Source organism: Rhinichthys klamathensis, unplaced genomic scaffold (genome assembly GCF_029890125.1).
Source record: "Rhinichthys klamathensis goyatoka isolate OS25496 unplaced genomic scaffold, OSU_Roscu_1.1 h1tg000223l_1, whole genome shotgun sequence".
In the NCBI taxonomy this organism is placed as follows: Eukaryota; Metazoa; Chordata; class Actinopteri; order Cypriniformes; family Leuciscidae; genus Rhinichthys; species Rhinichthys klamathensis.
In genome coordinates, this window is record NW_026606747.1 from 3,608,503 (window position 1) to 3,633,347 (window position 24,845).

General features: G+C 46.0%; 51 non-coding genes across 51 annotated transcripts; 10 read left to right on the forward strand and 41 right to left on the reverse strand.

Annotated features, from left to right (window-relative positions):
* Positions 1 to 155: 155 nt before the first annotated feature.
* On the reverse strand, positions 156 to 227 carry trnap-agg (transfer RNA proline (anticodon AGG)). The gene has a single exon. It is a non-coding gene; the product is annotated as a tRNA-Pro (tRNA).
* A 656-nt stretch (positions 228 to 883) lies between these two features.
* Positions 884 to 955, reverse strand: trnap-cgg (transfer RNA proline (anticodon CGG)). Its single transcript has one exon. It is a non-coding gene; the product is annotated as a tRNA-Pro (tRNA).
* A 306-nt stretch (positions 956 to 1,261) lies between these two features.
* Positions 1,262 to 1,333, reverse strand: trnap-ugg (transfer RNA proline (anticodon UGG)). Its single transcript has one exon. It is a non-coding gene; the product is annotated as a tRNA-Pro (tRNA).
* Positions 1,334 to 1,644: 311 nt separating this feature from the next.
* On the reverse strand, positions 1,645 to 1,716 carry trnap-ugg (transfer RNA proline (anticodon UGG)). The gene has a single exon. It is a non-coding gene; the product is annotated as a tRNA-Pro (tRNA).
* A 136-nt stretch (positions 1,717 to 1,852) lies between these two features.
* On the forward strand, positions 1,853 to 1,925 carry trnar-ccg (transfer RNA arginine (anticodon CCG)). Its single transcript has one exon. It is a non-coding gene; the product is annotated as a tRNA-Arg (tRNA).
* A 610-nt stretch (positions 1,926 to 2,535) lies between these two features.
* On the reverse strand, positions 2,536 to 2,607 carry trnap-agg (transfer RNA proline (anticodon AGG)). The gene has a single exon. It is a non-coding gene; the product is annotated as a tRNA-Pro (tRNA).
* Positions 2,608 to 3,263: 656 nt separating this feature from the next.
* Positions 3,264 to 3,335, reverse strand: trnap-cgg (transfer RNA proline (anticodon CGG)). Its single transcript has one exon. It is a non-coding gene; the product is annotated as a tRNA-Pro (tRNA).
* A 306-nt stretch (positions 3,336 to 3,641) lies between these two features.
* Positions 3,642 to 3,713, reverse strand: trnap-ugg (transfer RNA proline (anticodon UGG)). The gene has a single exon. It is a non-coding gene; the product is annotated as a tRNA-Pro (tRNA).
* A 311-nt stretch (positions 3,714 to 4,024) lies between these two features.
* On the reverse strand, positions 4,025 to 4,096 carry trnap-ugg (transfer RNA proline (anticodon UGG)). Its single transcript has one exon. It is a non-coding gene; the product is annotated as a tRNA-Pro (tRNA).
* A 136-nt stretch (positions 4,097 to 4,232) lies between these two features.
* trnar-ccg (transfer RNA arginine (anticodon CCG)) lies at positions 4,233 to 4,305 on the forward strand. Its single transcript has one exon. It is a non-coding gene; the product is annotated as a tRNA-Arg (tRNA).
* A 1,343-nt stretch (positions 4,306 to 5,648) lies between these two features.
* Positions 5,649 to 5,720, reverse strand: trnap-cgg (transfer RNA proline (anticodon CGG)). Its single transcript has one exon. It is a non-coding gene; the product is annotated as a tRNA-Pro (tRNA).
* A 306-nt stretch (positions 5,721 to 6,026) lies between these two features.
* trnap-ugg (transfer RNA proline (anticodon UGG)) lies at positions 6,027 to 6,098 on the reverse strand. The gene has a single exon. It is a non-coding gene; the product is annotated as a tRNA-Pro (tRNA).
* A 311-nt stretch (positions 6,099 to 6,409) lies between these two features.
* On the reverse strand, positions 6,410 to 6,481 carry trnap-ugg (transfer RNA proline (anticodon UGG)). Its single transcript has one exon. It is a non-coding gene; the product is annotated as a tRNA-Pro (tRNA).
* Positions 6,482 to 6,617: 136 nt separating this feature from the next.
* Positions 6,618 to 6,690, forward strand: trnar-ccg (transfer RNA arginine (anticodon CCG)). The gene has a single exon. It is a non-coding gene; the product is annotated as a tRNA-Arg (tRNA).
* Positions 6,691 to 7,300: 610 nt separating this feature from the next.
* Positions 7,301 to 7,372, reverse strand: trnap-agg (transfer RNA proline (anticodon AGG)). The gene has a single exon. It is a non-coding gene; the product is annotated as a tRNA-Pro (tRNA).
* A 656-nt stretch (positions 7,373 to 8,028) lies between these two features.
* trnap-cgg (transfer RNA proline (anticodon CGG)) lies at positions 8,029 to 8,100 on the reverse strand. The gene has a single exon. It is a non-coding gene; the product is annotated as a tRNA-Pro (tRNA).
* Positions 8,101 to 8,406: 306 nt separating this feature from the next.
* Positions 8,407 to 8,478, reverse strand: trnap-ugg (transfer RNA proline (anticodon UGG)). Its single transcript has one exon. It is a non-coding gene; the product is annotated as a tRNA-Pro (tRNA).
* A 311-nt stretch (positions 8,479 to 8,789) lies between these two features.
* On the reverse strand, positions 8,790 to 8,861 carry trnap-ugg (transfer RNA proline (anticodon UGG)). The gene has a single exon. It is a non-coding gene; the product is annotated as a tRNA-Pro (tRNA).
* A 136-nt stretch (positions 8,862 to 8,997) lies between these two features.
* trnar-ccg (transfer RNA arginine (anticodon CCG)) lies at positions 8,998 to 9,070 on the forward strand. The gene has a single exon. It is a non-coding gene; the product is annotated as a tRNA-Arg (tRNA).
* A 610-nt stretch (positions 9,071 to 9,680) lies between these two features.
* On the reverse strand, positions 9,681 to 9,752 carry trnap-agg (transfer RNA proline (anticodon AGG)). Its single transcript has one exon. It is a non-coding gene; the product is annotated as a tRNA-Pro (tRNA).
* A 656-nt stretch (positions 9,753 to 10,408) lies between these two features.
* trnap-cgg (transfer RNA proline (anticodon CGG)) lies at positions 10,409 to 10,480 on the reverse strand. The gene has a single exon. It is a non-coding gene; the product is annotated as a tRNA-Pro (tRNA).
* A 306-nt stretch (positions 10,481 to 10,786) lies between these two features.
* On the reverse strand, positions 10,787 to 10,858 carry trnap-ugg (transfer RNA proline (anticodon UGG)). The gene has a single exon. It is a non-coding gene; the product is annotated as a tRNA-Pro (tRNA).
* Positions 10,859 to 11,169: 311 nt separating this feature from the next.
* On the reverse strand, positions 11,170 to 11,241 carry trnap-ugg (transfer RNA proline (anticodon UGG)). Its single transcript has one exon. It is a non-coding gene; the product is annotated as a tRNA-Pro (tRNA).
* Positions 11,242 to 11,377: 136 nt separating this feature from the next.
* On the forward strand, positions 11,378 to 11,450 carry trnar-ccg (transfer RNA arginine (anticodon CCG)). The gene has a single exon. It is a non-coding gene; the product is annotated as a tRNA-Arg (tRNA).
* Positions 11,451 to 12,060: 610 nt separating this feature from the next.
* On the reverse strand, positions 12,061 to 12,132 carry trnap-agg (transfer RNA proline (anticodon AGG)). The gene has a single exon. It is a non-coding gene; the product is annotated as a tRNA-Pro (tRNA).
* A 656-nt stretch (positions 12,133 to 12,788) lies between these two features.
* trnap-cgg (transfer RNA proline (anticodon CGG)) lies at positions 12,789 to 12,860 on the reverse strand. Its single transcript has one exon. It is a non-coding gene; the product is annotated as a tRNA-Pro (tRNA).
* Positions 12,861 to 13,166: 306 nt separating this feature from the next.
* On the reverse strand, positions 13,167 to 13,238 carry trnap-ugg (transfer RNA proline (anticodon UGG)). The gene has a single exon. It is a non-coding gene; the product is annotated as a tRNA-Pro (tRNA).
* A 311-nt stretch (positions 13,239 to 13,549) lies between these two features.
* trnap-ugg (transfer RNA proline (anticodon UGG)) lies at positions 13,550 to 13,621 on the reverse strand. Its single transcript has one exon. It is a non-coding gene; the product is annotated as a tRNA-Pro (tRNA).
* Positions 13,622 to 13,757: 136 nt separating this feature from the next.
* Positions 13,758 to 13,830, forward strand: trnar-ccg (transfer RNA arginine (anticodon CCG)). The gene has a single exon. It is a non-coding gene; the product is annotated as a tRNA-Arg (tRNA).
* Positions 13,831 to 14,440: 610 nt separating this feature from the next.
* On the reverse strand, positions 14,441 to 14,512 carry trnap-agg (transfer RNA proline (anticodon AGG)). The gene has a single exon. It is a non-coding gene; the product is annotated as a tRNA-Pro (tRNA).
* A 656-nt stretch (positions 14,513 to 15,168) lies between these two features.
* On the reverse strand, positions 15,169 to 15,240 carry trnap-cgg (transfer RNA proline (anticodon CGG)). Its single transcript has one exon. It is a non-coding gene; the product is annotated as a tRNA-Pro (tRNA).
* A 306-nt stretch (positions 15,241 to 15,546) lies between these two features.
* trnap-ugg (transfer RNA proline (anticodon UGG)) lies at positions 15,547 to 15,618 on the reverse strand. The gene has a single exon. It is a non-coding gene; the product is annotated as a tRNA-Pro (tRNA).
* A 311-nt stretch (positions 15,619 to 15,929) lies between these two features.
* trnap-ugg (transfer RNA proline (anticodon UGG)) lies at positions 15,930 to 16,001 on the reverse strand. Its single transcript has one exon. It is a non-coding gene; the product is annotated as a tRNA-Pro (tRNA).
* A 136-nt stretch (positions 16,002 to 16,137) lies between these two features.
* Positions 16,138 to 16,210, forward strand: trnar-ccg (transfer RNA arginine (anticodon CCG)). Its single transcript has one exon. It is a non-coding gene; the product is annotated as a tRNA-Arg (tRNA).
* Positions 16,211 to 16,820: 610 nt separating this feature from the next.
* Positions 16,821 to 16,892, reverse strand: trnap-agg (transfer RNA proline (anticodon AGG)). The gene has a single exon. It is a non-coding gene; the product is annotated as a tRNA-Pro (tRNA).
* A 656-nt stretch (positions 16,893 to 17,548) lies between these two features.
* On the reverse strand, positions 17,549 to 17,620 carry trnap-cgg (transfer RNA proline (anticodon CGG)). The gene has a single exon. It is a non-coding gene; the product is annotated as a tRNA-Pro (tRNA).
* Positions 17,621 to 17,926: 306 nt separating this feature from the next.
* trnap-ugg (transfer RNA proline (anticodon UGG)) lies at positions 17,927 to 17,998 on the reverse strand. Its single transcript has one exon. It is a non-coding gene; the product is annotated as a tRNA-Pro (tRNA).
* A 311-nt stretch (positions 17,999 to 18,309) lies between these two features.
* Positions 18,310 to 18,381, reverse strand: trnap-ugg (transfer RNA proline (anticodon UGG)). The gene has a single exon. It is a non-coding gene; the product is annotated as a tRNA-Pro (tRNA).
* A 136-nt stretch (positions 18,382 to 18,517) lies between these two features.
* On the forward strand, positions 18,518 to 18,590 carry trnar-ccg (transfer RNA arginine (anticodon CCG)). Its single transcript has one exon. It is a non-coding gene; the product is annotated as a tRNA-Arg (tRNA).
* Positions 18,591 to 19,200: 610 nt separating this feature from the next.
* Positions 19,201 to 19,272, reverse strand: trnap-agg (transfer RNA proline (anticodon AGG)). The gene has a single exon. It is a non-coding gene; the product is annotated as a tRNA-Pro (tRNA).
* A 656-nt stretch (positions 19,273 to 19,928) lies between these two features.
* On the reverse strand, positions 19,929 to 20,000 carry trnap-cgg (transfer RNA proline (anticodon CGG)). The gene has a single exon. It is a non-coding gene; the product is annotated as a tRNA-Pro (tRNA).
* A 306-nt stretch (positions 20,001 to 20,306) lies between these two features.
* trnap-ugg (transfer RNA proline (anticodon UGG)) lies at positions 20,307 to 20,378 on the reverse strand. Its single transcript has one exon. It is a non-coding gene; the product is annotated as a tRNA-Pro (tRNA).
* A 311-nt stretch (positions 20,379 to 20,689) lies between these two features.
* trnap-ugg (transfer RNA proline (anticodon UGG)) lies at positions 20,690 to 20,761 on the reverse strand. Its single transcript has one exon. It is a non-coding gene; the product is annotated as a tRNA-Pro (tRNA).
* Positions 20,762 to 20,897: 136 nt separating this feature from the next.
* Positions 20,898 to 20,970, forward strand: trnar-ccg (transfer RNA arginine (anticodon CCG)). The gene has a single exon. It is a non-coding gene; the product is annotated as a tRNA-Arg (tRNA).
* A 610-nt stretch (positions 20,971 to 21,580) lies between these two features.
* On the reverse strand, positions 21,581 to 21,652 carry trnap-agg (transfer RNA proline (anticodon AGG)). Its single transcript has one exon. It is a non-coding gene; the product is annotated as a tRNA-Pro (tRNA).
* Positions 21,653 to 22,307: 655 nt separating this feature from the next.
* Positions 22,308 to 22,379, reverse strand: trnap-cgg (transfer RNA proline (anticodon CGG)). Its single transcript has one exon. It is a non-coding gene; the product is annotated as a tRNA-Pro (tRNA).
* A 306-nt stretch (positions 22,380 to 22,685) lies between these two features.
* On the reverse strand, positions 22,686 to 22,757 carry trnap-ugg (transfer RNA proline (anticodon UGG)). Its single transcript has one exon. It is a non-coding gene; the product is annotated as a tRNA-Pro (tRNA).
* A 311-nt stretch (positions 22,758 to 23,068) lies between these two features.
* Positions 23,069 to 23,140, reverse strand: trnap-ugg (transfer RNA proline (anticodon UGG)). Its single transcript has one exon. It is a non-coding gene; the product is annotated as a tRNA-Pro (tRNA).
* Positions 23,141 to 23,276: 136 nt separating this feature from the next.
* On the forward strand, positions 23,277 to 23,349 carry trnar-ccg (transfer RNA arginine (anticodon CCG)). The gene has a single exon. It is a non-coding gene; the product is annotated as a tRNA-Arg (tRNA).
* A 610-nt stretch (positions 23,350 to 23,959) lies between these two features.
* trnap-agg (transfer RNA proline (anticodon AGG)) lies at positions 23,960 to 24,031 on the reverse strand. Its single transcript has one exon. It is a non-coding gene; the product is annotated as a tRNA-Pro (tRNA).
* Positions 24,032 to 24,687: 656 nt separating this feature from the next.
* trnap-cgg (transfer RNA proline (anticodon CGG)) lies at positions 24,688 to 24,759 on the reverse strand. The gene has a single exon. It is a non-coding gene; the product is annotated as a tRNA-Pro (tRNA).
* Between the last annotated feature and the right edge of the window lie 86 nt (positions 24,760 to 24,845).

Sequence of the window (24,845 nt, forward strand, 5' to 3'; positions counted from 1 at the left end):
CAATTTGGCCGATGCATCAGCCTCTGATGCTGCAGAACGTGACGTCAAGTACTATGTGGCTTGCAGTAAAATGGCCAGATATGAAGTGGTTGATAGAGAAAAGCAGCAACAGCAAAAAGAGTCAGAGAACCCTTGAACTCATACTAAAGGTGAGAGGGCTCGTCCGGGATTTGAACCCGGGACCTCTCGCACCCTAAGCGAGAATCATACCCCTAGACCAACGAGCCTGGCTGATGAAGTCTCAGACTACGTGCGTACACTTGTACAGTCGCCGAACCCTGGCTTCTAACAGAATGAGCAGGCACTAGTTTTAATAGAAAGCGTTTGTCGTTAGGGAGCCGTACTCCCTGGCATGCAGCGATTCTGAGTACGTTCTGCCAAGGAAATAAACACTTGCCATCTGGCTGAATTACAGTTAGTAATTAGTAAATAGTACAATAATATACATTTTAATTAGTATTATTTAACTCATACCAAATCTTTTTTTGATTATTTTTTGATATATCTTTCTTTTTTTATTGTGTATATATATATCGTCTGTTTGTATATCTTTAATTGTATTTTACAGAGTTGTTTACAAGTTCTGGTTGTATTATTGTTGTAATGTTTTACCCTTTTCTCTAGTTTTAGGCCTAATAACATCTGGCAAAGGCACTACCGATGAAACCTAACCTTGGGGCTAATTTGGGTACACCTACATTAATGAATGTTGATTCATGTACTCTGTCTCTTTTCTAAATAAATAAATAAATCAAATCTGGGCTAAGTTATAGGACAGATGACCACGAGCAGCAGCAAGGATTTGAGCAGACCACAACAGTTTTGAGTTCGGCTCAGTGCTGCAAAGGAATGAGCCAACTGGCTGAATCGCTCTGAAACTGCTGGGCTCGTCCGGGATTTGAACCCGGGACCTCTCGCACCCGAAGCGAGAATCATACCCCTAGACCAACGAGCCTGATTAATGAAAATTTGGGCTACTTGCATACACTTGTACAGTCACTGAACGCTGGCCTTTAACAGAATGGGCAGGCACTAGTTTTAATGCAAAACGTTTGTCGTTAGGGAGCCGTACTCCCTGGCAGGCAGCGATTGTGAGTATGTTCTGTGAAGGAAATAAACACTTGTCATCTGGCTGACTATTGGCTAAATTGTAGTACCGATGAAGACAAACAGCCTTAAGGATTTCAAAAGCACAGCAGTTTTGAGTTTGGCTCAGCGCTCCAAAGGACGGAGCCAACAGGCTGCTCCCGCTGAGACTGCTGGGCTCGTCCGGGATTTAAACCCGGGACCTCTCGCACCCAAAGCAAGAATCATACCCCTAGACCAACGAGCCTGGCTGCTAAAGGCATCGGGCTACTTGCGTACACTTGTACAGTCGCCGAACGCTGGCCTCTAACAGAATGGGCGGGCACTAGTTTTAATAGAAAGCGTTTGTCGTTAGGAAGCCGCACTCCCTGGCAGGCAGCGATTCAGAGTACGTTCTGTGCAAGGAAATAACCGCTTGTCATCTGGCTGAATCTTGGCTCTGTTGTAGTACAGATGAGAACTCAAGCAGCAGTAAGGATTTCAAAACCACGACAGTTTTGAGTTTGGCTCAGTGCTGCAAAAGGATGGAGCCAGCTGGCTGCTTGTTCCGAAGCTGCTGGGCTCGTCCGGGATTTGAACCCGGGACCTCTCGCACCCAAAGCGAGAATCATACCCCTAGACCAACGAGCCTCGTCGAAAGCAAATCTTTCGGGGGGGCGCCACAAACGGAACCCGACCTGGCGTCGAGATACCAAAGTGTAGTTGTTTGAGCAGCAGAAACCACTTGAAGTCATATTACAGATCAAAGGCAAAGCTTAGCAGACAAGGCCCAGTGGCCTAATGGATAAGGCATCAGCCTCCGGAGCTGGAGATTGTGGGTTCAAGTCCCACCTGGGTCGTCTTTAATGGGCTACATTTAAGGTGGCCGTTCGACAAATTCAAGGATGGTTTGTTCAAAGCAAGCCTGTGACCGCAAGATCTGAATTAGCATAGAACAGACAAACTTCTGATAGCTGTGCTGGGTTTTTGTGTGCGTCACTCTGTTCTGTCCTGCCCGTGCATGTGCCCTATCAGGCTGAAATTACACAAAGCACCCTGCGCAAGAGGCCCAGTGGCTTAATGGGAAAAGGCCGCTTTTTGCTGTTGCACCAGACCTACAACGAAGGCTTTGCGTACGAAAGCAGAGAGGCACAAAATGCTGCAAAAAGTCAATGATAATTTGTTCAAAGAAACTCCACAGAGCAACAAGTATACCTGTGCTTAGCGTTTCTGCAAAAGAGCCACGGTAATTCAATTAGGAGCGATATAAAATGGTTTGAATCCCACTACGGCATCTACAGGCCTGCAAAAACTTCAATTTGGCCGATGCATCAGCCTCTGATGCTGCAGAACGTGACGTCAAGTACTATGTGGCTTGCAGTAAAATGGCCAGATATGAAGTGGTTGATAGAGAAAAGCAGCAACAGCAAAAAGAGTCAGAGAACCCTTGAACTCATACTAAAGGTGAGAGGGCTCGTCCGGGATTTGAACCCGGGACCTCTCGCACCCTAAGCGAGAATCATACCCCTAGACCAACGAGCCTGGCTGATGAAGTCTCAGACTACGTGCGTACACTTGTACAGTCGCCGAACCCTGGCTTCTAACAGAATGAGCAGGCACTAGTTTTAATAGAAAGCGTTTGTCGTTAGGGAGCCGTACTCCCTGGCATGCAGCGATTCTGAGTACGTTCTGCCAAGGAAATAAACACTTGCCATCTGGCTGAATTACAGTTAGTAATTAGTAAATAGTACAATAATATACATTTTAATTAGTATTATTTAACTCATACCAAATCTTTTTTTGATTATTTTTTGATATATCTTTCTTTTTTTATTGTGTATATATATATCGTCTGTTTGTATATCTTTAATTGTATTTTACAGAGTTGTTTACAAGTTCTGGTTGTATTATTGTTGTAATGTTTTACCCTTTTCTCTAGTTTTAGGCCTAATAACATCTGGCAAAGGCACTACCGATGAAACCTAACCTTGGGGCTAATTTGGGTACACCTACATTAATGAATGTTGATTCATGTACTCTGTCTCTTTTCTAAATAAATAAATAAATCAAATCTGGGCTAAGTTATAGGACAGATGACCACGAGCAGCAGCAAGGATTTGAGCAGACCACAACAGTTTTGAGTTCGGCTCAGTGCTGCAAAGGAATGAGCCAACTGGCTGAATCGCTCTGAAACTGCTGGGCTCGTCCGGGATTTGAACCCGGGACCTCTCGCACCCGAAGCGAGAATCATACCCCTAGACCAACGAGCCTGATTAATGAAAATTTGGGCTACTTGCATACACTTGTACAGTCACTGAACGCTGGCCTTTAACAGAATGGGCAGGCACTAGTTTTAATGCAAAACGTTTGTCGTTAGGGAGCCGTACTCCCTGGCAGGCAGCGATTGTGAGTATGTTCTGTGAAGGAAATAAACACTTGTCATCTGGCTGACTATTGGCTAAATTGTAGTACCGATGAAGACAAACAGCCTTAAGGATTTCAAAAGCACAGCAGTTTTGAGTTTGGCTCAGCGCTCCAAAGGACGGAGCCAACAGGCTGCTCCCGCTGAGACTGCTGGGCTCGTCCGGGATTTAAACCCGGGACCTCTCGCACCCAAAGCAAGAATCATACCCCTAGACCAACGAGCCTGGCTGCTAAAGGCATCGGGCTACTTGCGTACACTTGTACAGTCGCCGAACGCTGGCCTCTAACAGAATGGGCGGGCACTAGTTTTAATAGAAAGCGTTTGTCGTTAGGAAGCCGCACTCCCTGGCAGGCAGCGATTCAGAGTACGTTCTGTGCAAGGAAATAACCGCTTGTCATCTGGCTGAATCTTGGCTCTGTTGTAGTACAGATGAGAACTCAAGCAGCAGTAAGGATTTCAAAACCACGACAGTTTTGAGTTTGGCTCAGTGCTGCAAAAGGATGGAGCCAGCTGGCTGCTTGTTCCGAAGCTGCTGGGCTCGTCCGGGATTTGAACCCGGGACCTCTCGCACCCAAAGCGAGAATCATACCCCTAGACCAACGAGCCTCGTCGAAAGCAAATTTTTCGGGGGGGCGCCACAAACGGAACCCGACCTGGCGTCGAGATACCAAAGTGTAGTTGTTTGAGCAGCAGAAACCACTTGAAGTCATATTACAGATCAAAGGCAAAGCTTAGCAGACAAGGCCCAGTGGCCTAATGGATAAGGCATCAGCCTCCGGAGCTGGAGATTGTGGGTTCAAGTCCCACCTGGGTCGTCTTTAATGGGCTACATTTAAGGTGGCCGTTCGACAAATTCAAGGATGGTTTGTTCAAAGCAAGCCTGTGACCGCAAGATCTGAATTAGCATAGAACAGACAAACTTCTGATAGCTGTGCTGGGTTTTTGTGTGCGTCACTCTGTTCTGTCCTGCCCGTGCATGTGCCCTATCAGGCTGAAATTACACAAAGCACCCTGCGCAAGAGGCCCAGTGGCTTAATGGGAAAAGGCCGCTTTTTGCTGTTGCACCAGACCTACAACGAAGGCTTTGCGTACGAAAGCAGAGAGGCACAAAATGCTGCAAAAAGTCAATGATAATTTGTTCAAAGAAACTCCACAGAGCAACAAGTATACCTGTGCTTAGCGTTTCTGCAAAAGAGCCACGGTAATTCAATTAGGAGCGATATAAAATGGTTTGAATCCCACTACGGCATCTACAGGCCTGCAAAAACTTCAATTTGGCCGATGCATCAGCCTCTGATGCTGCAGAACGTGACGTCAAGTACTATGTGGCTTGCAGTAAAATGGCCAGATATGAAGTGGTTGATAGAGAAAAGCAGCAACAGCAAAAAGAGTCAGAGAACCCTTGAACTCATACTAAAGGTGAGAGGGCTCATCCGGGATTTGAACCCGGGACCTCTCGCACCCTAAGCGAGAATCATACCCCTAGACCAACGAGCCTGGCTGATGAAGTCTCAGACTACGTGCGTACACTTGTACAGTCGCCGAACCCTGGCTTCTAACAGAATGAGCAGGCACTAGTTTTAATAGAAAGCGTTTGTCGTTAGGGAGCCGTACTCCCTGGCATGCAGCGATTCTGAGTACGTTCTGCCAAGGAAATAAACACTTGCCATCTGGCTGAATTACAGTTAGTAATTAGTAAATAGTACAGTAATATACATTTTAATTAGTATTATTTAACTCATACCAAATCTTTTTTTGATTATTTTTTGATATATCTTTCTTTTTTTATTGTGTATATATATATATATCGTCTGTTTGTATATCTTTAATTGTATTTTACAGAGTTGTTTACAAGTTCTAGTTGTATTATTGTTGTAATGTTTTACCCTTTTCTCTAGTTTTAGGCCTAATAACATCTGGCAAAGGCACTACCGATGAAACCTAACCTTGGGGCTAATTTGGGTACACCTACATTAATGAATGTTGATTCATGTACTCTGTCCCTTTTCTAAAAAAAAAAAAAAAATTAAATCTGGGCTAAGTTATAGGACAGATGACCACGAGCAGCAGCAAGGATTTGAGCAGACCACAACAGTTTTGAGTTCGGCTCAGTGCTGCAAAGGAATGAGCCAACTGGCTGAATCGCTCTGAAACTGCTGGGCTCGTCCGGGATTTGAACCCGGGACCTGTCGCACCCGAAGCGAGAATCATACCCCTAGACCAACGAGCCTGATTAATGAAAATTTGGGCTACTTGCATACACTTGTACAGTCACTGAACGCTGGCCTTTAACAGAATGGGCAGGCACTAGTTTTAATGCAAAACGTTTGTCGTTAGGGAGCCGTACTCCCTGGCAGGCAGCGATTGTGAGTATGTTCTGTGAAGGAAATAAACACTTGTCATCTGGCTGACTATTGGCTAAATTGTAGTACCGATGAAGACAAACAGCCTTAAGGATTTCAAAAGCACAGCAGTTTTGAGTTTGGCTCAGCGCTCCAAAGGACGGAGCCAACAGGCTGCTCCCGCTGAGACTGCTGGGCTCGTCCGGGATTTAAACCCGGGACCTCTCGCACCCAAAGCAAGAATCATACCCCTAGACCAACGAGCCTGGCTGCTAAAGGCATCGGGCTACTTGCGTACACTTGTACAGTCGCCGAACGCTGGCCTCTAACAGAATGGGCGGGCACTAGTTTTAATAGAAAGCGTTTGTCGTTAGGAAGCCGCACTCCCTGGCAGGCAGCGATTCAGAGTACGTTCTGTGCAAGGAAATAACCGCTTGTCATCTGGCTGAATCTTGGCTCTGTTGTAGTACAGATGAGAACTCAAGCAGCAGTAAGGATTTCAAAACCACGACAGTTTTGAGTTTGGCTCAGTGCTGCAAAAGGATGGAGCCAGCTGGCTGCTTGTTCCGAAGCTGCTGGGCTCGTCCGGGATTTGAACCCGGGACCTCTCGCACCCAAAGCGAGAATCATACCCCTAGACCAACGAGCCTCGTCGAAAGCAAATCTTTCGGGGGGGCGCCACAAACGGAACCCGACCTGGCGTCGAGATACCAAAGTGTAGTTGTTTGAGCAGCAGAAACCACTTGAAGTCATATTACAGATCAAAGGCAAAGCTTAGCAGACAAGGCCCAGTGGCCTAATGGATAAGGCATCAGCCTCCGGAGCTGGAGATTGTGGGTTCAAGTCCCACCTGGGTCGTCTTTAATGGGCTACATTTAAGGTGGCCGTTCGACAAATTCAAGGATGGTTTGTTCAAAGCAAGCCTGTGACCGCAAGATCTGAATTAGCATAGAACAGACAAACTTCTGATAGCTGTGCTGGGTTTTTGTGTGCGTCACTCTGTTCTGTCCTGCCCGTGCATGTGCCCTATCAGGCTGAAATTACACAAAGCACCCTGCGCAAGAGGCCCAGTGGCTTAATGGGAAAAGGCCGCTTTTTGCTGTTGCACCAGACCTACAACGAAGGCTTTGCGTACGAAAGCAGAGAGGCACAAAATGCTGCAAAAAGTCAATGATAATTTGTTCAAAGAAACTCCACAGAGCAACAAGTATACCTGTGCTTAGCGTTTCTGCAAAAGAGCCACGGTAATTCAATTAGGAGCGATATAAAATGGTTTGAATCCCACTACGGCATCTACAGGCCTGCAAAAACTTCAATTTGGCCGATGCATCAGCCTCTGATGCTGCAGAACGTGACGTCAAGTACTATGTGGCTTGCAGTAAAATGGCCAGATATGAAGTGGTTGATAGAGAAAAGCAGCAACAGCAAAAAGAGTCAGAGAACCCTTGAACTCATACTAAAGGTGAGAGGGCTCGTCCGGGATTTGAACCCGGGACCTCTCGCACCCTAAGCGAGAATCATACCCCTAGACCAACGAGCCTGGCTGATGAAGTCTCAGACTACGTGCGTACACTTGTACAGTCGCCGAACCCTGGCTTCTAACAGAATGAGCAGGCACTAGTTTTAATAGAAAGCGTTTGTCGTTAGGGAGCCGTACTCCCTGGCATGCAGCGATTCTGAGTACGTTCTGCCAAGGAAATAAACACTTGCCATCTGGCTGAATTACAGTTAGTAATTAGTAAATAGTACAATAATATACATTTTAATTAGTATTATTTAACTCATACCAAATCTTTTTTTGATTATTTTTTGATATATCTTTCTTTTTTTATTGTGTATATATATATCGTCTGTTTGTATATCTTTAATTGTATTTTACAGAGTTGTTTACAAGTTCTGGTTGTATTATTGTTGTAATGTTTTACCCTTTTCTCTAGTTTTAGGCCTAATAACATCTGGCAAAGGCACTACCGATGAAACCTAACCTTGGGGCTAATTTGGGTACACCTACATTAATGAATGTTGATTCATGTACTCTGTCTCTTTTCTAAATAAATAAATAAATCAAATCTGGGCTAAGTTATAGGACAGATGACCACGAGCAGCAGCAAGGATTTGAGCAGACCACAACAGTTTTGAGTTCGGCTCAGTGCTGCAAAGGAATGAGCCAACTGGCTGAATCGCTCTGAAACTGCTGGGCTCGTCCGGGATTTGAACCCGGGACCTCTCGCACCCGAAGCGAGAATCATACCCCTAGACCAACGAGCCTGATTAATGAAAATTTGGGCTACTTGCATACACTTGTACAGTCACTGAACGCTGGCCTTTAACAGAATGGGCAGGCACTAGTTTTAATGCAAAACGTTTGTCGTTAGGGAGCCGTACTCCCTGGCAGGCAGCGATTGTGAGTATGTTCTGTGAAGGAAATAAACACTTGTCATCTGGCTGACTATTGGCTAAATTGTAGTACCGATGAAGACAAACAGCCTTAAGGATTTCAAAAGCACAGCAGTTTTGAGTTTGGCTCAGCGCTCCAAAGGACGGAGCCAACAGGCTGCTCCCGCTGAGACTGCTGGGCTCGTCCGGGATTTAAACCCGGGACCTCTCGCACCCAAAGCAAGAATCATACCCCTAGACCAACGAGCCTGGCTGCTAAAGGCATCGGGCTACTTGCGTACACTTGTACAGTCGCCGAACGCTGGCCTCTAACAGAATGGGCGGGCACTAGTTTTAATAGAAAGCGTTTGTCGTTAGGAAGCCGCACTCCCTGGCAGGCAGCGATTCAGAGTACGTTCTGTGCAAGGAAATAACCGCTTGTCATCTGGCTGAATCTTGGCTCTGTTGTAGTACAGATGAGAACTCAAGCAGCAGTAAGGATTTCAAAACCACGACAGTTTTGAGTTTGGCTCAGTGCTGCAAAAGGATGGAGCCAGCTGGCTGCTTGTTCCGAAGCTGCTGGGCTCGTCCGGGATTTGAACCCGGGACCTCTCGCACCCAAAGCGAGAATCATACCCCTAGACCAACGAGCCTCGTCGAAAGCAAATCTTTCGGGGGGGCGCCACAAACGGAACCCGACCTGGCGTCGAGATACCAAAGTGTAGTTGTTTGAGCAGCAGAAACCACTTGAAGTCATATTACAGATCAAAGGCAAAGCTTAGCAGACAAGGCCCAGTGGCCTAATGGATAAGGCATCAGCCTCCGGAGCTGGAGATTGTGGGTTCAAGTCCCACCTGGGTCGTCTTTAATGGGCTACATTTAAGGTGGCCGTTCGACAAATTCAAGGATGGTTTGTTCAAAGCAAGCCTGTGACCGCAAGATCTGAATTAGCATAGAACAGACAAACTTCTGATAGCTGTGCTGGGTTTTTGTGTGCGTCACTCTGTTCTGTCCTGCCCGTGCATGTGCCCTATCAGGCTGAAATTACACAAAGCACCCTGCGCAAGAGGCCCAGTGGCTTAATGGGAAAAGGCCGCTTTTTGCTGTTGCACCAGACCTACAACGAAGGCTTTGCGTACGAAAGCAGAGAGGCACAAAATGCTGCAAAAAGTCAATGATAATTTGTTCAAAGAAACTCCACAGAGCAACAAGTATACCTGTGCTTAGCGTTTCTGCAAAAGAGCCACGGTAATTCAATTAGGAGCGATATAAAATGGTTTGAATCCCACTACGGCATCTACAGGCCTGCAAAAACTTCAATTTGGCCGATGCATCAGCCTCTGATGCTGCAGAACGTGACGTCAAGTACTATGTGGCTTGCAGTAAAATGGCCAGATATGAAGTGGTTGATAGAGAAAAGCAGCAACAGCAAAAAGAGTCAGAGAACCCTTGAACTCATACTAAAGGTGAGAGGGCTCGTCCGGGATTTGAACCCGGGACCTCTCGCACCCTAAGCGAGAATCATACCCCTAGACCAACGAGCCTGGCTGATGAAGTCTCAGACTACGTGCGTACACTTGTACAGTCGCCGAACCCTGGCTTCTAACAGAATGAGCAGGCACTAGTTTTAATAGAAAGCGTTTGTCGTTAGGGAGCCGTACTCCCTGGCATGCAGCGATTCTGAGTACGTTCTGCCAAGGAAATAAACACTTGCCATCTGGCTGAATTACAGTTAGTAATTAGTAAATAGTACAATAATATACATTTTAATTAGTATTATTTAACTCATACCAAATCTTTTTTTGATTATTTTTTGATATATCTTTCTTTTTTTATTGTGTATATATATATCGTCTGTTTGTATATCTTTAATTGTATTTTACAGAGTTGTTTACAAGTTCTGGTTGTATTATTGTTGTAATGTTTTACCCTTTTCTCTAGTTTTAGGCCTAATAACATCTGGCAAAGGCACTACCGATGAAACCTAACCTTGGGGCTAATTTGGGTACACCTACATTAATGAATGTTGATTCATGTACTCTGTCTCTTTTCTAAATAAATAAATAAATCAAATCTGGGCTAAGTTATAGGACAGATGACCACGAGCAGCAGCAAGGATTTGAGCAGACCACAACAGTTTTGAGTTCGGCTCAGTGCTGCAAAGGAATGAGCCAACTGGCTGAATCGCTCTGAAACTGCTGGGCTCGTCCGGGATTTGAACCCGGGACCTCTCGCACCCGAAGCGAGAATCATACCCCTAGACCAACGAGCCTGATTAATGAAAATTTGGGCTACTTGCATACACTTGTACAGTCACTGAACGCTGGCCTTTAACAGAATGGGCAGGCACTAGTTTTAATGCAAAACGTTTGTCGTTAGGGAGCCGTACTCCCTGGCAGGCAGCGATTGTGAGTATGTTCTGTGAAGGAAATAAACACTTGTCATCTGGCTGACTATTGGCTAAATTGTAGTACCGATGAAGACAAACAGCCTTAAGGATTTCAAAAGCACAGCAGTTTTGAGTTTGGCTCAGCGCTCCAAAGGACGGAGCCAACAGGCTGCTCCCGCTGAGACTGCTGGGCTCGTCCGGGATTTAAACCCGGGACCTCTCGCACCCAAAGCAAGAATCATACCCCTAGACCAACGAGCCTGGCTGCTAAAGGCATCGGGCTACTTGCGTACACTTGTACAGTCGCCGAACGCTGGCCTCTAACAGAATGGGCGGGCACTAGTTTTAATAGAAAGCGTTTGTCGTTAGGAAGCCGCACTCCCTGGCAGGCAGCGATTCAGAGTACGTTCTGTGCAAGGAAATAACCGCTTGTCATCTGGCTGAATCTTGGCTCTGTTGTAGTACAGATGAGAACTCAAGCAGCAGTAAGGATTTCAAAACCACGACAGTTTTGAGTTTGGCTCAGTGCTGCAAAAGGATGGAGCCAGCTGGCTGCTTGTTCCGAAGCTGCTGGGCTCGTCCGGGATTTGAACCCGGGACCTCTCGCACCCAAAGCGAGAATCATACCCCTAGACCAACGAGCCTCGTCGAAAGCAGATCTTTCGGGGGGGCGCCACAAACGGAACCCGACCTGGCGTCGAGATACCAAAGTGTAGTTGTTTGAGCAGCAGAAACCACTTGAAGTCATATTACAGATCAAAGGCAAAGCTTAGCAGACAAGGCCCAGTGGCCTAATGGATAAGGCATCAGCCTCCGGAGCTGGAGATTGTGGGTTCAAGTCCCACCTGGGTCGTCTTTAATGGGCTACATTTAAGGTGGCCGTTCGACAAATTCAAGGATGGTTTGTTCAAAGCAAGCCTGTGACCGCAAGATCTGAATTAGCATAGAACAGACAAACTTCTGATAGCTGTGCTGGGTTTTTGTGTGCGTCACTCTGTTCTGTCCTGCCCGTGCATGTGCCCTATCAGGCTGAAATTACACAAAGCACCCTGCGCAAGAGGCCCAGTGGCTTAATGGGAAAAGGCCGCTTTTTGCTGTTGCACCAGACCTACAACGAAGGCTTTGCGTACGAAAGCAGAGAGGCACAAAATGCTGCAAAAAGTCAATGATAATTTGTTCAAAGAAACTCCACAGAGCAACAAGTATACCTGTGCTTAGCGTTTCTGCAAAAGAGCCACGGTAATTCAATTAGGAGCGATATAAAATGGTTTGAATCCCACTACGGCATCTACAGGCCTGCAAAAACTTCAATTTGGCCGATGCATCAGCCTCTGATGCTGCAGAACGTGACGTCAAGTACTATGTGGCTTGCAGTAAAATGGCCAGATATGAAGTGGTTGATAGAGAAAAGCAGCAACAGCAAAAAGAGTCAGAGAACCCTTGAACTCATACTAAAGGTGAGAGGGCTCGTCCGGGATTTGAACCCGGGACCTCTCGCACCCTAAGCGAGAATCATACCCCTAGACCAACGAGCCTGGCTGATGAAGTCTCAGACTACGTGCGTACACTTGTACAGTCGCCGAACCCTGGCTTCTAACAGAATGAGCAGGCACTAGTTTTAATAGAAAGCGTTTGTCGTTAGGGAGCCGTACTCCCTGGCATGCAGCGATTCTGAGTACGTTCTGCCAAGGAAATAAACACTTGCCATCTGGCTGAATTACAGTTAGTAATTAGTAAATAGTACAATAATATACATTTTAATTAGTATTATTTAACTCATACCAAATCTTTTTTTGATTATTTTTTGATATATCTTTCTTTTTTTATTGTGTATATATATATCGTCTGTTTGTATATCTTTAATTGTATTTTACAGAGTTGTTTACAAGTTCTGGTTGTATTATTGTTGTAATGTTTTACCCTTTTCTCTAGTTTTAGGCCTAATAACATCTGGCAAAGGCACTACCGATGAAACCTAACCTTGGGGCTAATTTGGGTACACCTACATTAATGAATGTTGATTCATGTACTCTGTCTCTTTTCTAAATAAATAAATAAATCAAATCTGGGCTAAGTTATAGGACAGATGACCACGAGCAGCAGCAAGGATTTGAGCAGACCACAACAGTTTTGAGTTCGGCTCAGTGCTGCAAAGGAATGAGCCAACTGGCTGAATCGCTCTGAAACTGCTGGGCTCGTCCGGGATTTGAACCCGGGACCTCTCGCACCCGAAGCGAGAATCATACCCCTAGACCAACGAGCCTGATTAATGAAAATTTGGGCTACTTGCATACACTTGTACAGTCACTGAACGCTGGCCTTTAACAGAATGGGCAGGCACTAGTTTTAATGCAAAACGTTTGTCGTTAGGGAGCCGTACTCCCTGGCAGGCAGCGATTGTGAGTATGTTCTGTGAAGGAAATAAACACTTGTCATCTGGCTGACTATTGGCTAAATTGTAGTACCGATGAAGACAAACAGCCTTAAGGATTTCAAAAGCACAGCAGTTTTGAGTTTGGCTCAGCGCTCCAAAGGACGGAGCCAACAGGCTGCTCCCGCTGAGACTGCTGGGCTCGTCCGGGATTTAAACCCGGGACCTCTCGCACCCAAAGCAAGAATCATACCCCTAGACCAACGAGCCTGGCTGCTAAAGGCATCGGGCTACTTGCGTACACTTGTACAGTCGCCGAACGCTGGCCTCTAACAGAATGGGCGGGCACTAGTTTTAATAGAAAGCGTTTGTCGTTAGGAAGCCGCACTCCCTGGCAGGCAGCGATTCAGAGTACGTTCTGTGCAAGGAAATAACCGCTTGTCATCTGGCTGAATCTTGGCTCTGTTGTAGTACAGATGAGAACTCAAGCAGCAGTAAGGATTTCAAAACCACGACAGTTTTGAGTTTGGCTCAGTGCTGCAAAAGGATGGAGCCAGCTGGCTGCTTGTTCCGAAGCTGCTGGGCTCGTCCGGGATTTGAACCCGGGACCTCTCGCACCCAAAGCGAGAATCATACCCCTAGACCAACGAGCCTCGTCGAAAGCAAATCTTTCGGGGGGGCGCCACAAACGGAACCCGACCTGGCGTCGAGATACCAAAGTGTAGTTGTTTGAGCAGCAGAAACCACTTGAAGTCATATTACAGATCAAAGGCAAAGCTTAGCAGACAAGGCCCAGTGGCCTAATGGATAAGGCATCAGTCTCCGGAGCTGGAGATTGTGGGTTCAAGTCCCACCTGGGTCGTCTTTAATGGGCTACATTTAAGGTGGCCGTTCGACAAATTCAAGGATGGTTTGTTCAAAGCAAGCCTGTGACCGCAAGATCTGAATTAGCATAGAACAGACAAACTTCTGATAGCTGTGCTGGGTTTTTGTGTGCGTCACTCTGTTCTGTCCTGCCCGTGCATGTGCCCTATCAGGCTGAAATTACACAAAGCACCCTGCGCAAGAGGCCCAGTGGCTTAATGGGAAAAGGCCGCTTTTTGCTGTTGCACCAGACCTACAACGAAGGCTTTGCGTACGAAAGCAGAGAGGCACAAAATGCTGCAAAAAGTCAATGATAATTTGTTCAAAGAAACTCCACAGAGCAACAAGTATACCTGTGCTTAGCGTTTCTGCAAAAGAGCCACGGTAATTCAATTAGGAGCGATATAAAATGGTTTGAATCCCACTACGGCATCTACAGGCCTGCAAAAACTTCAATTTGGCCGATGCATCAGCCTCTGATGCTGCAGAACGTGACGTCAAGTACTATGTGGCTTGCAGTAAAATGGCCAGATATGAAGTGGTTGATAGAGAAAAGCAGCAACAGCAAAAAGAGTCAGAGAACCCTTGAACTCATACTAAAGGTGAGAGGGCTCGTCCGGGATTTGAACCCGGGACCTCTCGCACCCTAAGCGAGAATCATACCCCTAGACCAACGAGCCTGGCTGATGAAGTCTCAGACTACGTGCGTACACTTGTACAGTCGCCGAACCCTGGCTTCTAACAGAATGAGCAGGCACTAGTTTTAATAGAAAGCGTTTGTCGTTAGGGAGCCGTACTCCCTGGCATGCAGCGATTCTGAGTACGTTCTGCCAAGGAAATAAACACTTGCCATCTGGCTGAATTACAGTTAGTAATTAGTAAATAGTACAATAATATACATTTTAATTAGTATTATTTAACTCATACCAAATCTTTTTTTGATTATTTTTTGATATATCTTTCTTTTTTTATTGTGTATATATATATCGTCTGTTTGTATATCTTTAATTGTATTTTACAGAGTTGTTTACAAGTTCTGGTTGTATTATTGTTGTAATGTTTTACCCTTTTCTCTAGTTTTAGGCCTAATAACATCTGGCAAAGGCACTACCGATGAAACCTAACCTTGGGGCTAATTTGGGTACACCTACATTAATGAATGTTGATTCATGTACTCTGTCTCTTTTCTAAATAAATAAATAAATCAAATCTGGGCTAAGTTATAGGACAGATGACCACGAGCAGCAGCAAGGATTTGAGCAGACCACAACAGTTTTGAGTTCGGCTCAGTGCTGCAAAGGAATGAGCCAACTGGCTGAATCGCTCTGAAACTGCTGGGCTCGTCCGGGATTTGAACCCGGGACCTCTCGCACCCGAAGCGAGAATCATACCCCTAGACCAACGAGCCTGATTAATGAAAATTTGGGCTACTTGCATACACTTGTACAGTCACTGAACGCTGGCCTTTAACAGAATGGGCAGGCACTAGTTTTAATGCAAAACGTTTGTCGTTAGGGAGCCGTACTCCCTGGCAGGCAGCGATTGTGAGTATGTTCTGTGAAGGAAATAAACACTTGTCATCTGGCTGACTATTGGCTAAATTGTAGTACCGATGAAGACAAACAGCCTTAAGGATTTCAAAAGCACAGCAGTTTTGAGTTTGGCTCAGCGCTCCAAAGGACGGAGCCAACAGGCTGCTCCCGCTGAGACTGCTGGGCTCGTCCGGGATTTAAACCCGGGACCTCTCGCACCCAAAGCAAGAATCATACCCCTAGACCAACGAGCCTGGCTGCTAAAGGCATCGGGCTACTTGCGTACACTTGTACAGTCGCCGAACGCTGGCCTCTAACAGAATGGGCGGGCACTAGTTTTAATAGAAAGCGTTTGTCGTTAGGAAGCCGCACTCCCTGGCAGGCAGCGATTCAGAGTACGTTCTGTGCAAGGAAATAACCGCTTGTCATCTGGCTGAATCTTGGCTCTGTTGTAGTACAGATGAGAACTCAAGCAGCAGTAAGGATTTCAAAACCACGACAGTTTTGAGTTTGGCTCAGTGCTGCAAAAGGATGGAGCCAGCTGGCTGCTTGTTCCGAAGCTGCTGGGCTCGTCCGGGATTTGAACCCGGGACCTCTCGCACCCAAAGCGAGAATCATACCCCTAGACCAACGAGCCTCGTCGAAAGCAGATCTTTCGGGGGGGCGCCACAAACGGAACCCGACCTGGCGTCGAGATACCAAAGTGTAGTTGTTTGAGCAGCAGAAACCACTTGAAGTCATATTACAGATCAAAGGCAAAGCTTAGCAGACAAGGCCCAGTGGCCTAATGGATAAGGCATCAGCCTCCGGAGCTGGAGATTGTGGGTTCAAGTCCCACCTGGGTCGTCTTTAATGGGCTACATTTAAGGTGGCCGTTCGACAAATTCAAGGATGGTTTGTTCAAAGCAAGCCTGTGACCGCAAGATCTGAATTAGCATAGAACAGACAAACTTCTGATAGCTGTGCTGGGTTTTTGTGTGCGTCACTCTGTTCTGTCCTGCCCGTGCATGTGCCCTATCAGGCTGAAATTACACAAAGCACCCTGCGCAAGAGGCCCAGTGGCTTAATGGGAAAAGGCCGCTTTTTGCTGTTGCACCAGACCTACAACGAAGGCTTTGCGTACGAAAGCAGAGAGGCACAAAATGCTGCAAAAAGTCAATGATAATTTGTTCAAAGAAACTCCACAGAGCAACAAGTATACCTGTGCTTAGCGTTTCTGCAAAAGAGCCACGGTAATTCAATTAGGAGCGATATAAAATGGTTTGAATCCCACTACGGCATCTACAGGCCTGCAAAAACTTCAATTTGGCCGATGCATCAGCCTCTGATGCTGCAGAACGTGACGTCAAGTACTATGTGGCTTGCAGTAAAATGGCCAGATATGAAGTGGTTGATAGAGAAAAGCAGCAACAGCAAAAAGAGTCAGAGAACCCTTGAACTCATACTAAAGGTGAGAGGGCTCGTCCGGGATTTGAACCCGGGACCTCTCGCACCCTAAGCGAGAATCATACCCCTAGACCAACGAGCCTGGCTGATGAAGTCTCAGACTACGTGCGTACACTTGTACAGTCGCCGAACCCTGGCTTCTAACAGAATGAGCAGGCACTAGTTTTAATAGAAAGCGTTTGTCGTTAGGGAGCCGTACTCCCTGGCATGCAGCGATTCTGAGTACGTTCTGCCAAGGAAATAAACACTTGCCATCTGGCTGAATTACAGTTAGTAATTAGTAAATAGTACAATAATATACATTTTAATTAGTATTATTTAACTCATACCAAATCTTTTTTTGATTATTTTTTGATATATCTTTCTTTTTTTATTGTGTATATATATATCGTCTGTTTGTATATCTTTAATTGTATTTTACAGAGTTGTTTACAAGTTCTGGTTGTATTATTGTTGTAATGTTTTACCCTTTTCTCTAGTTTTAGGCCTAATAACATCTGGCAAAGGCACTACCGATGAAACCTAACCTTGGGGCTAATTTGGGTACACCTACATTAATGAATGTTGATTCATGTACTCTGTCTCTTTTCTAAATAAATAAATAAATCAAATCTGGGCTAAGTTATAGGACAGATGACCACGAGCAGCAGCAAGGATTTGAGCAGACCACAACAGTTTTGAGTTCGGCTCAGTGCTGCAAAGGAATGAGCCAACTGGCTGAATCGCTCTGAAACTGCTGGGCTCGTCCGGGATTTGAACCCGGGACCTCTCGCACCCGAAGCGAGAATCATACCCCTAGACCAACGAGCCTGATTAATGAAAATTTGGGCTACTTGCATACACTTGTACAGTCACTGAACGCTGGCCTTTAACAGAATGGGCAGACACAAGTTTTAATGCAAAACGTTTGTCGTTAGGGAGCCGTACTCCCTGGCAGGCAGCGATTGTGAGTATGTTCTGTGAAGGAAATAAACACTTGTCATCTGGCTGACTATTGGCTAAATTGTAGTACCGATGAAGACAAACAGCCTTAAGGATTTCAAAAGCACAGCAGTTTTGAGTTTGGCTCAGCGCTCCAAAGGACGGAGCCAACAGGCTGCTCCCGCTGAGACTGCTGGGCTCGTCCGGGATTTAAACCCGGGACCTCTCGCACCCAAAGCAAGAATCATACCCCTAGACCAACGAGCCTGGCTGCTAAAGGCATCGGGCTACTTGCGTACACTTGTACAGTCGCCGAACGCTGGCCTCTAACAGAATGGGCGGGCACTAGTTTTAATAGAAAGCGTTTGTCGTTAGGAAGCCGCACTCCCTGGCAGGCAGCGATTCAGAGTACGTTCTGTGCAAGGAAATAACCGCTTGTCATCTGGCTGAATCTTGGCTCTGTTGTAGTACAGATGAGAACTCAAGCAGCAGTAAGGATTTCAAAACCACGACAGTTTTGAGTTTGGCTCAGTGCTGCAAAAGGATGGAGCCAGCTGGCTGCTTGTTCCGAAGCTGCTGGGCTCGTCCGGGATTTGAACCCGGGACCTCTCGCACCCAAAGCGAGAATCATACCCCTAGACCAACGAGCCTCGTCGAAAGCAAATCTTTCGGGGGGGCGCCACAAACGGAACCCGACCTGGCGTCGAGATACCAAAGTGTAGTTGTTTGAGCAGCAGAAACCACTTGAAGTCATATTACAGATCAAAGGCAAAGCTTAGCAGACAAGGCCCAGTGGCCTAATGGATAAGGCATCAGCCTCCGGAGCTGGAGATTGTGGGTTCAAGTCCCACCTGGGTCGTCTTTAATGAGCTACATTTAAGGTGGCCGTTCGACAAATTCAAGGATGGTTTGTTCAAAGCAAGCCTGTGACCGCAAGATCTGAATTAGCATAGAACAGACAAACTTCTGATAGCTGTGCTGGGTTTTTGTGTGCGTCACTCTGTTCTGTCCTGCCCGTGCATGTGCCCTATCAGGCTGAAATTACACAAAGCACCCTGCGCAAGAGGCCCAGTGGCTTAATGGGAAAAGGCCGCTTTTTGCTGTTGCACCAGACCTACAACGAAGGCTTTGCGTACGAAAGCAGAGAGGCACAAAATGCTGCAAAAAGTCAATGATAATTTGTTCAAAGAAACTCCACAGAGCAACAAGTATACCTGTGCTTAGCGTTTCTGCAAAAGAGCCACGGTAATTCAATTAGGAGCGATATAAAATGGTTTGAATCCCACTACGGCATCTACAGGCCTGCAAAAACTTCAATTTGGCCGATGCATCAGCCTCTGATGCTGCAGAACGTGACGTCAAGTACTATGTGGCTTGCAGTAAAATGGCCAGATATGAAGTGGTTGATAGAGAAAAGCAGCAACAGCAAAAAGAGTCAGAGAACCCTTGAACTCATACTAAAGGTGAGAGGGCTCGTCCGGGATTTGAACCCGGGACCTCTCGCACCCTAAGCGAGAATCATACCCCTAGACCAACGAGCCTGGCTGATGAAGTCTCAGACTACGTGCGTACACTTGTACAGTCGCCGAACCCTGGCTTCTAACAGAATGAGCAGGCACTAGTTTTAATAGAAAGCGTTTGTCGTTAGGGAGCCGTACTCCCTGGCATGCAGCGATTCTGAGTACGTTCTGCCAAGGAAATAAACACTTGCCATCTGGCTGAATTACAGTTAGTAATTAGTAAATAGTACAATAATATACATTTTAATTAGTATTATTTAACTCATACCAAATCTTTTTTTGATTATTTTTTGATATATCTTTCTTTTTTTATTGTGTATATATATATCGTCTGTTTGTATATCTTTAATTGTATTTTACAGAGTTGTTTACAAGTTCTGGTTGTATTATTGTTGTAATGTTTTACCCTTTTCTCTAGTTTTAGGCCTAATAACATCTGGCAAAGGCACTACCGATGAAACCTAACCTTGGGGCTAATTTGGGTACACCTACATTAATGAATGTTGATTCATGTACTCTGTCTCTTTTCTAAATAAATAAATAAATCAAATCTGGGCTAAGTTATAGGACAGATGACCACGAGCAGCAGCAAGGATTTGAGCAGACCACAACAGTTTTGAGTTCGGCTCAGTGCTGCAAAGGAATGAGCCAACTGGCTGAATCGCTCTGAAACTGCTGGGCTCGTCCGGGATTTGAACCCGGGACCTCTCGCACCCGAAGCGAGAATCATACCCCTAGACCAACGAGCCTGATTAATGAAAATTTGGGCTACTTGCATACACTTGTACAGTCACTGAACGCTGGCCTTTAACAGAATGGGCAGGCACTAGTTTTAATGCAAAACGTTTGTCGTTAGGGAGCCGTACTCCCTGGCAGGCAGCGATTGTGAGTATGTTCTGTGAAGGAAATAAACACTTGTCATCTGGCTGACTATTGGCTAAATTGTAGTACCGATGAAGACAAACAGCCTTAAGGATTTCAAAAGCACAGCAGTTTTGAGTTTGGCTCAGCGCTCCAAAGGACGGAGCCAACAGGCTGCTCCCGCTGAGACTGCTGGGCTCGTCCGGGATTTAAACCCGGGACCTCTCGCACCCAAAGCAAGAATCATACCCCTAGACCAACGAGCCTGGCTGCTAAAGGCATCGGGCTACTTGCGTACACTTGTACAGTCGCCGAACGCTGGCCTCTAACAGAATGGGCGGGCACTAGTTTTAATAGAAAGCGTTTGTCGTTAGGAAGCCGCACTCCCTGGCAGGCAGCGATTCAGAGTACGTTCTGTGCAAGGAAATAACCGCTTGTCATCTGGCTGAATCTTGGCTCTGTTGTAGTACAGATGAGAACTCAAGCAGCAGTAAGGATTTCAAAACCACGACAGTTTTGAGTTTGGCTCAGTGCTGCAAAAGGATGGAGCCAGCTGGCTGCTTGTTCCGAAGCTGCTGGGCTCGTCCGGGATTTGAACCCGGGACCTCTCGCACCCAAAGCGAGAATCATACCCCTAGACCAACGAGCCTCGTCGAAAGCAAATCTTTCGGGGGGGCGCCACAAACGGAACCCGACCTGGCGTCGAGATACCAAAGTGTAGTTGTTTGAGCAGCAGAAACCACTTGAAGTCATATTACAGATCAAAGGCAAAGCTTAGCAGACAAGGCCCAGTGGCCTAATGGATAAGGCATCAGCCTCCGGAGCTGGAGATTCTGGGTTCAAGTCCCACCTGGGTCGTCTTTAATGGGCTACATTTAAGGTGGCCGTTCGACAAATTCAAGGATGGTTTGTTCAAAGCAAGCCTGTGACCGCAAGATCTGAATTAGCATAGAACAGACAAACTTCTGATAGCTGTGCTGGGTTTTTGTGTGCGTCACTCTGTTCTGTCCTGCCCGTGCATGTGCCCTATCAGGCTGAAATTACACAAAGCACCCTGCGCAAGAGGCCCAGTGGCTTAATGGGAAAAGGCCGCTTTTTGCTGTTGCACCAGACCTACAACGAAGGCTTTGCGTACGAAAGCAGAGAGGCACAAAATGCTGCAAAAAGTCAATGATAATTTGTTCAAAGAAACTCCACAGAGCAACAAGTATACCTGTGCTTAGCGTTTCTGCAAAAGAGCCACGGTAATTCAATTAGGAGCGATATAAAATGGTTTGAATCCCACTACGGCATCTACAGGCCTGCAAAAACTTCAATTTGGCCGATGCATCAGCCTCTGATGCTGCAGAACGTGACGTCAAGTACTATGTGGCTTGCAGTAAAATGGCCAGATATGAAGTGGTTGATAGAGAAAAGCAGCAACAGCAAAAAGAGTCAGAGAACCCTTGAACTCATACTAAAGGTGAGAGGGCTCGTCCGGGATTTGAACCCGGGACCTCTCGCACCCTAAGCGAGAATCATACCCCTAGACCAACGAGCCTGGCTGATGAAGTCTCAGACTACGTGCGTACACTTGTACAGTCGCCGAACCCTGGCTTCTAACAGAATGAGCAGGCACTAGTTTTAATAGAAAGCGTTTGTCGTTAGGGAGCCGTACTCCCTGGCATGCAGCGATTCTGAGTACGTTCTGCCAAGGAAATAAACACTTGCCATCTGGCTGAATTACAGTTAGTAATTAGTAAATAGTACAATAATATACATTTTAATTAGTATTATTTAACTCATACCAAATCTTTTTTTGATTATTTTTTGATATATTTTCTTTTTTTATTGTGTATATATATATCGTCTGTTTGTATATCTTTAATTGTATTTTACAGAGTTGTTTACAAGTTCTGGTTGTATTATTGTTGTAATGTTTTACCCTTTTCTCTAGTTTTAGGCCTAATAACATCTGGCAAAGGCACTACCGATGAAACCTAACCTTGGGGCTAATTTGGGTACACCTACATTAATGAATGTTGATTCATGTACTCTGTCTCTTTTCTAAATAAATAAATAAATCAAATCTGGGCTAAGTTATAGGACAGATGACCACGAGCAGCAGCAAGGATTTGAGCAGACCACAACAGTTTTGAGTTCGGCTCAGTGCTGCAAAGGAATGAGCCAACTGGCTGAATCGCTCTGAAACTGCTGGGCTCATCTGGGATTTGAACCCGGGACCTCTCGCACCCGAAGCGAGAATCATACCCCTAGACCAACGAGCCTGATTAATGAAAATTTGGGCTACTTGCATACACTTGTACAGTCACTGAACGCTGGCCTTTAACAGAATGGGTAGGCACTAGTTTTAATGCAAAACGTTTGTCGTTAGGGAGCCGTACTCCCTGGCAGGCAGCGATTGTGAGTATGTTCTGTGAAGGAAATAAACACTTGTCATCTGGCTGACTATTGGCTAAATTGTAGTACCGATGAAGACAAACAGCCTTAAGGATTTCAAAAGCACAGCAGTTTTGAGTTTGGCTCAGCGCTCCAAAGGACGGAGCCAACAGGCTGCTCCCGCTGAGACTGCTGGGCTCGTCCGGGATTTAAACCCGGGACCTCTCGCACCCAAAGCAAGAATCATACCCCTAGACCAACGAGCCTGGCTGCTAAAGGCATCGGGCTACTTGCGTACACTTGTACAGTCGCCGAACGCTGGCCTCTAACAGAATGGGCGGGCACTAGTTTTAATAGAAAGCGTTTGTCGTTAGGAAGCCGCACTCCCTGGCAGGCAGCGATTCAGAGTACGTTCTGTGCAAGGAAATAACCGCTTGTCATCTGGCTGAATCTTGGCTCTGTTGTAGTACAGATGAGAACTCAAGCAGCAGTAAGGATTTCAAAACCACGACAGTTTTGAGTTTGGCTCAGTGCTGCAAAAGGATGGAGCCAGCTGGCTGCTTGTTCCGAAGCTGCTGGGCTCGTCCGGGATTTGAACCCGGGACCTCTCGCACCCAAAGCGAGAATCATACCCCTAGACCAACGAGCCTCGACGAAAGCAAATCTTTCGGGGGGGCGCCACAAACGGAACCCGACCTGGCGTCGAGATACCAAAGTGTAGTTGTTTGAGCAGCAGAAACCACTTGAAGTCATATTACAGATCAAAGGCAAAGCTTAGCAGACAAGGCCCAGTGGCCTAATGGATAAGGCATCAGCCTCCGGAGCTGGAGATTGTGGGTTCAAGTCCCACCTGGGTCGTCTTTAATGGGCTACATTTAAGGTGGCCGTTCGACAAATTCAAGGATGGTTTGTTCAAAGCAAGCCTGTGACCGCAAGATCTGAATTAGCATAGAACAGACAAACTTCTGATAGCTGTGCTGGGTTTTTGTGTGCGTCACTCTGTTCTGTCCTGCCCGTGCATGTGCCCTATCAGGCTGAAATTACACAAAGCACCCTGCGCAAGAGGCCCAGTGGCTTAATGGGAAAAGGCCGCTTTTTGCTGTTGCACCAGACCTACAACGAAGGCTTTGCGTACGAAAGCAGAGAGGCACAAAATGCTGCAAAAAGTCAATGATAATTTGTTCAAAGAAACTCCACAGAGCAACAAGTATACCTGTGCTTAGCGTTTCTGCAAAAGAGCCACGGTAATTCAATTAGGAGCGATATAAAATGGTTTGAATCCCACTACGGCATCTACAGGCCTGCAAAAACTTCAATTTGGCCGATGCATCAGCCTCTGATGCTGCAGAACGTGACGTCAAGTACTATGTGGCTTGCAGTAAAATGGCCAGATATGAAGTGGTTGATAGAGAAAAGCAGCAACAGCAAAAAGAGTCAGAGAACCCTTGAACTCATACTAAAGGTGAGAGGGCTCGTCCGGGATTTGAACCCGGGACCTCTCGCACCCTAAGCGAGAATCATACCCCTAGACCAACGAGCCTGGCTGATGAAGTCTCAGACTACGTGCGTACACTTGTACAGTCGCCGAACCCTGGCTTCTAACAGAATGAGCAGGCACTAGTTTTAATAGAAAGCGTTTGTCGTTAGGGAGCCGTACTCCCTGGCATGCAGCGATTCTGAGTACGTTCTGCCAAGGAAATAAACACTTGCCATCTGGCTGAATTACAGTTAGTAATTAGTAAATAGTACAATAATATACATTTTAATTAGTATTATTTAACTCATACCAAATCTTTTTTTGATTATTTTTTGATATATCTTTCTTTTTTTATTGTGTATATATATATCGTCTGTTTGTATATCTTTAATTGTATTTTACAGAGTTGTTTACAAGTTCTGGTTGTATTATTGTTGTAATGTTTTACCCTTTTCTCTAGTTTTAGGCCTAATAACATCTGGCAAAGGCACTACCGATGAAACCTAACCTTGGGGCTAATTTGGGTACACCTACATTAATGAATGTTGATTCATGTACTCTGTCTCTTTTCTAAATAAATAAATAAATCAAATCTGGGCTAAGTTATAGGACAGATGACCACGAGCAGCAGCAAGGATTTGAGCAGACCACAACAGTTTTGAGTTCGGCTCAGTGCTGCAAAGGAATGAGCCAACTGGCTGAATCGCTCTGAAACTGCTGGGCTCGTCCGGGATTTGAACCCGGGACCTCTCGCACCCGAAGCGAGAATCATACCCCTAGACCAACGAGCCTGATTAATGAAAATTTGGGCTACTTGCATACACTTGTACAGTCACTGAACGCTGGCCTTTAACAGAATGGGCAGGCACTAGTTTTA